Genomic DNA, 10,881 nt, shown 5'->3' with positions numbered 1-10,881 from the left:
TCGTTTCGACATCACCTAGGGTTCTACTAACATAATAGATAGGAAAATACGTACCTTCTTCCTCCCGAACTAGGACACCACTTACCGCTACCACGGATACTGCCAAGTAAAGATACAACTGCTCGTTCGCCTTCGGGGTGTGCAGCACAAGAGGACTTGATAAGTATCATTTTATTTATTCTAAAGCCTTTTGGCACTCCGGGGTCCAAGAGAACTCAATCTTTTTCTTTAGTAGCGAGAAAAATCTATGGCTTTTATCCGATGACCTAGAAATAAATCGGCCCAATACGGCTATCCACCCCACCAGCCTCTACACCGCCTTGATGTTGTCAACTGCGATGATATCTCCTATGGCCTTTATTTTATCTGGGTTAATCTCTATTCCTCGGTTAGATACCATGAAATAGAGGAACTTGCCCGAGCCAACTCCGAAAGTTTCCTACAAATATTTCAAATGGTCCTCTGCCTGTAGGGACTTAACTAACATATCGTCAACATAAACCTCTATTGATTTCCCTATTTATTCCCCAAACATTCGATTAACTAAACGTTGATATGTGGCACCGACGTTTTAACCCAAATGGCATCACATTATAACAATAAGTGTCGAACTTAGTTATGAAAGAAGTTTTCTCTTGGTCGCCCGGGTCCATCCGTATTTGGTTGTACCCAGAATAGGCATCGAGAAAGCTCAACGTCTCATGTCCAGCCATCACATTGATCATTCGATCAATGTTAGGCAAAGGGAACAAGTCTTTTGGGCATGCCTTATTCAAGTCCTTATAATCTACACATATTCTAAGCTTGTTTCCTTTTTTAGGTACGATGACTAAGTTAGCTAGCCAATCCGGGTAATTGACCTCCCGAATAGATCCTATTTTTAAGAGTTTAGATACCTCGTCTTTAATGAACGCGTGCTTAACTTCGGACTATGGCCTCCTCTTCTGTTTGATCGGGTGAAAGTTTGGATCCAAGCTCAATTTGAGAGTAGTTATCTTCGGTGGGATTCCTGTCATGTCTAAGTGGGACCAGGCAAAACAATCGGCATTAGCTTTCAGAAAATAAATGAGTTTTTTCCTGAGCTCAGGGGTTAATCCCGTGCCCATGTATACCTTTATGTTTGGTAGGTGCTCGAACAATATGACATATTCCAGGTCCTTGATTGTTGACTTGGAGGCATCGATATCATCAGGTTCTACGAAGGATCTCGAGACCCCGAAGTCATCTTCCTTATCTGTTGGTCGTTCCTCCTATTTTTTTGGCCCGGTCGGGGTCGGGACTTGTGATTGCTATTTGGTGCCTTTCTCTTCGACCAGTCCCTCACTTTTTAATGTTGTGATTGCGGGCACCAGGATCACTTCCTTGACAGCGAATATCTCCTTTGTGGCCGATTGTTCCCCGTAGACCGTTTTGATTTCACTTGGGGTTGGAAACTTCAATGCTTGATGCAAGGTCGACAGTACCGCCCTCATATTGTGGACCCACGGTCTCCAAAACAAGACGTTGTACATCATATCCCCCTCGATTACATAGAACTTCGTCTCCTGGGTGGTTCCGACCGTATTGACCGGTAGGGTGATTTCACCCTTCGTTGTCTCACATACCATATTGAACCCGATCAGTACTCGAACTGTTGGTATGATCTGATCTAACATCCCCAATTGTTCCACGAATCTCCATCGGATGATGTTAGCCGAGCTACCCGGATTAATTAACACACGCTTAACTCAGGATTTATTAATAAGTACAGATATTAGCAGTGCATCGTTATGAGGTTGAATGATGCCCTCGGTGTCCTCATTAATAAACGAGATTGCTCCCTTTGGGACATAATCTCGAGTTCATTTTTCTCTTGTGATAGATACTTTCGTGCATTTTATCATTGGTCCTTATGGAATATCTACTCCTCCGATAATCATGTTAGTCACATGTTGATATTCTTCCTGTTCGATCTTCTTATTGGCGTCCCTGTTTTTGAAATGGTTATTGGTCTTCTCACTTAAGAATTCTCGAAGATGCCCATTGTTGAACAGATGATCCACTTCTCCCCTTAACTGTCAACAATCCTCGGTTCTGTGACCGTGAGTACCATGATATTTAAATATCAAATTATGACCCCTCTGCGTGGGATTAGACTGGAGTGGCCTTGGCCACTTGGTCTCCTTGATGCGACCGATGACTGACACTATACTCATTGCATCCACATTGAGGTTATATTCTGATAATCTCAGGGGATCTCTGGCCCCGGGTGATCTGTCGAAACCGTTTCTGTTCACCAACCCTCAATTGCCTGGACCTTGATCATTTCTTCTATCGTTCCTGATCGGATGACGATTGGGTCTATTTCCCCTTCTATTTGAGTAGTAAGGCTGGTATCGGTCTCGGGGTAGCCTCGACTCCTGATCCACTATTCTTTTAGGCTTGTCATTTGCTCTATTGGGATAAACTGACCCCGAGGGAGCCCCTAGTTGGTCGTCCTCGATTCTAATCTTTGATTGGTACCTGTTGTGGACATCGGCCCAGGTAACCATTGGGTACTCTACCAAGTTTTGTTTCAATTGTTGAGACACAACTGAATTTCGAGGGTTGAGTCCTGAGTGAATGCTTGAACGGCCCGATCGTCTGCAACCGGGGGAAGGTCCATCCGTTCCATCTGGAATCTCGACATGAATTCCCTAAGAATCTCGTTGTCCCTTTGCTTGACTTTAAACAAGTCTGATTTCCTCCTATCAACTTTGATAGCACCGGCATGGGCTTTAACGAAGGCATCTACAAGCATAACAAACAAATCAATAGAATTTGGAGGTAAGTTATGGTGCCATATCATTGCTCCCTTTGATAAGGTTTTCCCAAATTTCTTTAGCAATACCGACTCGATCTCGTCATCCTCGAGGTCCTTGCTTTTTATTGCACAGGTCTAAGAGGTCACATGCTCGTTTGGATTTGTGATCCCATTGTATTTGGGAATATCGGACATTCAGAACCTTTTCAGAATTAGCTTTGGCACCGCGCTCGGGGGGAATGATTTTTGAATGAAATTTTTGGAATTCGGCCCCTTCAATATCGGGGGCACTCCAGGGATCTGATCGACCCTAGAATTATAAGTTTCCACCTTCTTGTCATTCGCCTCTATTTTGTTTTCACCGAATTCCACTTGTTTTGTCAGTGCTTCAAGCATTTTCATCACCTCGGAAGTTTTTCGGGGTCCGTATCCATCGAGTTCCATGATAATTCGTTCCTTTCTCCGAATATCCTCTCCAACCCGTTCGAGTTCGGCTGCGTTATGTGTATGTGATTTTGACTATGTAGTTGTGCTATTGTAACTTAGCGAGCTTGTAACATTTCAAAAATCAAACTTAAGCTAACTCCATCACCTCCCCCTTCGGGTGCCTCATGAGCCGATAGCCGGGGTGCCCCGTGAATGTTGTTTTTGGGATCAGTCAGTAGGTTGAAGTTGATAGCAACCTGTAAATTGGCATCGACTGGATCAACGATTGGAACGCCATTAGGGTAGATAGGGGGCATGCCGTTGCTTGGCACCACATTATTATTTTCACTGTGGTGGCCTGAATCAGGGTCAACACTCAAGTGAGCATATTGGAAATTTGACATATGATGAGGGGGGATTTTGACTACTTATTGTCACCTTTTTGCTTTTATTTTAGTCCAAAAGCGTTTATTGTGTTCCCAAAAATTGATGAAATATGCTTAATTGCAAGAATGGTGGAAAATGAGCCTAAAAGATGAAATCCTACTCAAGAAGTAGTAATCTGAACCAAGGACAAAAAAAAGCACAAAAGCTCTAAAGTGCGGACCGTAGATTGTGCAAAAAAACTTGTCAGAGATCTGTGAGAAGTGCGGCCGCAGAAGCAAGACAAGACTGGAAGTTCAAAGAACATTCATATCAAGTTCAACAGAAGTGCAAACCGCACAATTATTGTGTGGCCGCAAAAGATCAGCTATGCGGCCGCAATTGCATTTGTGCGGTCCGCAGAAGAGCTATGTGTGGCCACACTCAGAAATATACAGACCACAGAAAGAGATATATGCGGCCGCGGTTCAGATATGTGTGGCCGCAAGAGTCCAATTAGGTCAAGCTGAAGCAAAGTGCGGACCGCACATGGAATTATGCGGCCGCAGAACCTCCGAAAGGGCATTTTTGTCCGAAAATTCTAGCACTGTATAAATAGAAGAGATTCACTTTTTTAGGTTAAGTTTTGACATCAGCAGATACAGTAGCCGTTTTTCTTTACTCTCTTTAGTAGTTTTTGCCATTTTGAGCTTTTTGAACATAGATTTCTTTATTCTAATTATAAATATGGGTTTAATTATCATTTCTTCTTCTATTTCTTCTGTCTTAAGCATGAGTAGCTAGATTTTCACTAGGGTTGTGACCCAACCCTAGAGTGTAAACTTAATGGGTGTTTGAATTATGGCTTGTTTATGGTTAGGTGTTTATTATTTAGCCTTGTTCTTGCTTTTAGTTGTAGAATTAATGGTTGCAAACATTAGTTCATGCCTATTTGACTTTGTCTCTACTTGAGAAAGAGAGACTTAGTCTAGGAAAACTTGGCTAACAAGGAATTGGGGTGAATCAAGACATTGATAGTCTCAATTAAAGGGTTGAATCTAGAGATAGTAAAACCTGTCTTGAGCTTGTTATCAACTGTTTTATTCTACACCCATTTGGACTTGAGAAAGCCAAATTGGGCAAAGTCACTCTCTGAGCGAGAGGTATTGAGTGGGTACTCAAGTGTTGATGGCTATAATACACCCCGACCAATAAAACAAACTTTAAAGTTTACAGCCCGTTAGGCAAACACCTAGATGAAGGTCATAGCCCTAGGTCTTTTTATCATTTGAAAGACAACAAAAATAATTTCTTAGTTTCATTACTTAATCTTGCAATCTTAAATTTGAATAGACATAGAACAAGCATCAATTTGTGGAAGTGTAATTTGAGATAATTCATATTCATACACTGCAATTTATATTCCTAAGTCCCACGTATAGCTCCCTGTGGAATTCGATCTCGACTCCTTGTTGGGTATTACTATTGCAATCGACGGTTTCATAACCTTGAATTGAGGTGTGAACTTGGACGAGATCAATTTTTAGCGTCGTTGCCGGAGAGCATAAAAAACTGATTTAGCTATATATTTGGTTTTGTGTATGAATTGTCTTCTTTTCTTTCCTTGTTACTGATTTGTGTGAATCAATTTTAGGTACCATAATGGAAAACAACAACAATCAACTCGAAAACATGCCTTTGCGGGATGTGGACATTGAAGATGACCAAGTTGAAGAGGTTCCTCTTGAACCTCAAGTAAATAAAAGAGGCCGGGCACCTCAAGACAACGTCCCAATTCCACCTCCACCTCCACCAAGAGCGGCTCCACATCGGGTATTGCCGAATAAAGGGTATACAAGTGCCATTGTTCCGCCCCGCATTAGGGCGGGCAACTTTCAAATCACGAATGTAATACTCACATTATTAGAGCAACATGGATTCTTTACCAGGGCTCCGAGTCAAAATGCATACAAACACTTGAAGGGGTTTGTGGACAGTTGTTGGGGGGAGTAAACAGACAAACGTCTCTGAGGATGCTTTAAGGTTGAGGCTATTTCCTTTCTCTCTATGGGGTAAAACCTTAGATTGGTTAGAAAGATTGCCAAATCACTCCATCCATACTTGTGATGAACTAGCGGAGAAATTTATTTCAAAGTACTTCTCTCCCGGGCACATGGCCATTCTTCGGGATGAAATTCTAGCATTCAAGCCACTACACGAGATATGGGAAAGATATAGGACAATGGTGAAAAAAATTCCCAACAATGATATAACGGAGAACATGATTCAACAAACTTTCTATGGGGGGATCAATACCACCAACCAATGTGTAGTGAATCAACTTGCCGGTGGGAACTTCATCACTATGCCGTATGCGGAGGCGTGTGATATTTTGGATGAAATGGAGGATACTACATCAGCGTGGCAATCTAGAGCCAATGTCCGTCAAGGTGATCCAAATGTGATTCTTCTTCATAAAGAGTTACATAACCATGGGCAAGCAATAGCCGAGTTGACAACCACCATGAACCAATTGGCAAAGGCTCAACTTCAACAAGTGCAAAACCCGAGGCAAGTCAATGCAATGGAGGGAGTCAATATGATGGTAAACAAGAGAAGAACTAGAATTCCACAAGTGCAACAAAGAATGGACAATTTTGTGCAAGATGATAGTGGGTTTGATCAAGGAGATTCTTACAATGATCAAGATGAAGAGGTCCAATATATGAATAACTTTCAAGGGCAAAGATGTAACTACTAAGGCCCTAGTCAATAATAATGGAGACCTTCGAATAATCAAGGCAATTGGAATTCTAGCAACCAAGGTAATTGGAATAGTCGAAACAATCAAGGCAATTGGAGTGGAAGCAATAACCACGGGAATTGGCAAAATAATAATAATCAAGGCAATTGGGGAGGCAACAACCAAGGTGGGTGGAACAACAACCAAGGAAATCGGGGGTCGGGTTTTCAAAGGCCCCCGATGTACCAACAACCGAGCAACACACCTCCTTATCCTTCTCAAGGTCCTAGTTCCTCCAACAATGAAATGAGTCATATTGAGAACATGTTCAAGCAAATGATGGAGAAGAATGCCGATTATGATGCCCAACTTGCTTCACACAACATATCAATCCGTAACTTAGAAATGCAAATGGGTCAAATCTCTCAAGCTTTAAATTCTCGTCCTAAAGGGGCACTACCAAGTGATACGGTAGTGAACCCGAAGGGTGGGAACAATAGGGGCATGCCATGGCCGTTACTACGAGAAGTGGAAAAGGTGGGAATGCACCTACCTCAAGCCAAAGGCAACTTGTGGATGATGAGCAAGTGGTAGAAGAGGAGGAGATCCCGAACAATGCAGTGCAAGCAAATGATGAAGTGCAGATTGATAATGATGACACGGTGCAAGAGACTCAAGAGGATGTGAACCCGTCTAGGGATCATGTGATTGACATACCGGGAACGGTAGTGTAAAAAGCTAAGGCACCATTTCCTAAGCCACGTCCTCCCTATCCTCAAAGGCTTGCCAAGAAAAATGGAGAGAATCAATTCAAGAAGTTCATTGATATAATAAAGAGTCTCTCTATAAATGTGCCATTAGTTAAAGCTTTGGAGCAAATGCCCGCATATGCTAAGTTTATGAAAGACTTGGTGACAAAGAAGAGATCGATGAATTTTGAAACTATCAATGTCACTCACCAAGTGAGTGCAATTGTGCATTCGATGGCTCCAAAGTTGGAAGATCCCGGTGCTTTCACAATTCCTTGTACCATTGGAAGTGCCGAATTTGCAAAAGTTCTCTGTGACCTTGGGGCGAGTATCAACTTGATGCCCTATTCAATTTTTAAAACATTGGGAATTGGGCAACCAAGACCCACATCTATGAGATTACAAATGGCTGACCGTACAATGAAGAGACCGTTGGGGTGATTGAGGATGTATTGGTTCGTGTTGACAAGTTCATTCTCCCGGCGGATTTTGTGATTCTTGATTGTGAAGTAGGCTATGAGGTACCGATTATTCTTGGTAGACCTTTCCTTGCTACGGGAAAGGCTCTTGTTGATGTGAAAAGGTGGTATTCCACGTGTGAAAATCTATGAGGCAACCGAATAGCAATGAAGTGTGTTCGTTCGTGGACTTGGTGACCGATGTGATTATTGATGATACAAGTGACACGATTAATGTGGGTGATATGTTGGAGGCCGTTTTGCTAAATTTTGATGATGATGAAATGGATGGCTTCATGGAAAGTGTCAATTCTTTGCGAGGGATGGGGTCATACAATTATGCACCTCAGAAACTTTCTTTGGGTCTCGAAAATAGGAAAACTCCTCCAACAAAGCCTTCAATTGAAGAGCCTCCTATCTTGGAGTTGAAACCATTGCCTCCACATCTCAGGTATGAATTCCTTGGCCCTTGCTATACTTTACCGGTTATTCTTTCCTCTTATTTGACTAACGTGCAGGTTGACTCTACATTGGCGGTGTTCCACAAGAGAAAGAAAGATTTTGGGTGGACTTTGGCGGATATTCGGGAAATAAGCCCTGAATTTTTCATGCACAAAATTAACTTGGAGGAGGATGCCAAACCCTCCATTGAACATCAAAGGAGACTCAATGAAGCCATGCAAGATGTGGTCAAAAAGGAGATCATAAAGTGGTTAGATGTCGGGGTTGTCTACCCCATTTCTGATAGTTCGTGGACTTCTCTGGTGCAATGTGTTCCAAAGAAAGGGGGCATAACTGTGGTCACCAACGATAAGAACGAGTTGATTCCAACAAGAACGGTGACCGGGTGGAGAGTGTATATGGACTATCAGAAGCTAAACAAAGTCACAAGGAAAGACCATTTTTCACTACCTTTTCTTGACCAAATGCTTGATAGGTTGGCCGGCCGGGCGTTCTATTGCTTTCTAAATAGATATTCGTGCTACAATCAAATCCTTATTGCCCCAGAAGATCAAGAGTAAACAATCTTCACTTGTCCCTATGCCACTTTCGCTTTCAAGCGGATGCCATTTGGCTTATGCAATGCACCGATAATTTTTCAACGGTGTATGATGGAAATCTTCACGGATATGGTAGAGGACTATCTTGAAGTCTTCATGGATGACTTTTCGGTAGTCGGGGATTCCTTTGATGATTGCTTGGCAAATTTGGATAAGGTTTTGGCAAGTGTGAAGAAACGAACTTGGTGTTGAATTAGGAGAAATGCCATTTCATGGTCGAGGAGGGTATTGTCCTTGGCCACAAAATTTCAAAAAGGGGAATAGAGGTCGACAAGGTGAAAATAGAGGTGATTTCTAAACTTCCACCTCCAATATTTGTGAAGGGCGTGAGAAGTTTCTTAAGTCACGCGGGGTTTTATCGACATTTCATAAAGGATTTTTCCAAGGTGGTGAACCCCTTGTGCAAGCTTTTGGAGAAAGATGCTAAATTTCACTTCAATGATGATTTCATGAGAGCATTTGAATTGCTCAAGTTCAAGTTGACAACTACTCCCATTATCACCGCCCCGAATTGGAGCATTCCTTTTGAGCTCATGTGTGATGCTAGTGATGTGGCAGTTGGAGCAGTTTTGGGACAACGTATCAACAAGATCTTTTATTCGGTATACTATGCTAGTAAGACCATGAATGATGCCCAAGTCAATTACACTGTGACCAAAAAAGAGATCCTTGCCATTGTGTTTGCTATTGAGAAGTTCCGCCCGTACTTGATGGGTGCAAAAGTCATTGTCCACACGGATCATGCGGCACTTCGCTATCTTATAAACAAGAAAGATTCCAAATCCCGGTTGATGAGATGGGTGCTTTTATTTCAAGAGTTTGATATTGACATCCAAGATCGAAAAGGAAGTAAAAACCAAGTGGCGGACCACTTGTCTCGTTTGGAGGAGGAGGGGAGGCCGCATGATGGCCTTGAAATCAATGACTCCTTTCCCGATGAGTAACTCTTGGCTATTTCAATGAAAGAGGTGTCATGGTTCACGGTTCTAGCAAATTTTCTTGTAAGTGTATCATCCCGAATGAGTTCTCTTCAAACCAAAGGAAGAAGCTCAAACGAGATTGTCAAGGCTATTATTGGGATGAACCGTACCTTTTCCGGATTTGTACGGATGGAGTGATTAGAAGATGTGTGCCGAAGGAGGAACAAGTTGAAATTCTTATGGCTTGTCATTCTTCGCCATATGGTGGTCACCATGGTGGAGCAAGAATGACGATCAAAGTGCTAAATTATGATTTCTATTGGCCCACCCTTTACAAGGATGTAAGTGATCTAGTCAAGCGTTGTGATGAATGTCAAAGGGACGGTGTAATCTCAAAGAAAAATGAAATGCCCCTCACCGCTATTTTGGAGATTGATATTTTTGATGTATGGAGTATTGACTTCATGGGGCCTTTGGTGAGTTCTTGTGGAAACACCTACATCTTGGTCGCAGTTGATTATGTGTCCAAATGGGTTGAGGTCGTTGCTCTACCCAACAATGAAGTGAGAAGTATGGTGGTGTTTTTGAAGAAAAATATTTTCACATGATTTGGTACTCCCAGGGCTATCATAAGTGATGGGGGATCGCATTTTTGCAACAAAGCTTTCCACACCTTACTCACCAAGTATGGTGTCACTCATAAAGTCACAACTCCCTATCATCCACAAGCAAGCGGTCAAGTGGAAGTCTCCAACCGGGAGATAAAGAGTATTTTGTCCAAAACTGTGAATGCTAACCGGACGAATTGGTCCAAGAAACTTGATGATGCTTTATGGGCATACAAGACTGCTTACAAAATACCTATCGTAATGTCTCCATACCGGTTGGTATTCGAAAAAGCCTGTCATCTTCCAGTGGAACTTGAGCACAAAGCCATGTGGGCTTTAAAGAAATTGAATCTTGAGTGGGATGTCGCCGGCAACTTAAGGGTGGCATATTTAATCGAGTTGGATGAGTTTTGGTATCATGCATACACAAGTTTGTCCTTATACAAAGAGAAGATGAAATATATTCATGACAAGTGCATTTGGAACAAAGAGTTTAAAGAGGGTGATCTTGTGTTGTTCAATTCGCGATTACGGATGTTTTCCGGAAAGTTAAAGTCTAAATGGAGTGGCCCGTTTGAGGTTGTGGGTGTGACACCCTTTGGTTCTTTGTACTTGAAGAATAAAAATGATGAGATATTTAGAGTCAATAGTCACCGGGTGAAGCATTATCTGGGAAAAGTTGGTGATGGCCACGTCGTGGCGATAATTCATTTCAAATGATGGTAATCTGCGAGGTGCCGCGACGTTAAATCAGGTGCTTCTTAGGAGGTA

The sequence above is a fragment of the Nicotiana tomentosiformis genome, chromosome 2 (assembly GCF_000390325.3).
Source record: "Nicotiana tomentosiformis chromosome 2, ASM39032v3, whole genome shotgun sequence".
Lineage (NCBI taxonomy): Eukaryota > Viridiplantae > Streptophyta > Magnoliopsida > Solanales > Solanaceae > Nicotiana > Nicotiana tomentosiformis.
The sequence above is the reverse complement of the archived record's forward strand: the minus strand, read 5'-3'. Positions refer to the sequence as shown.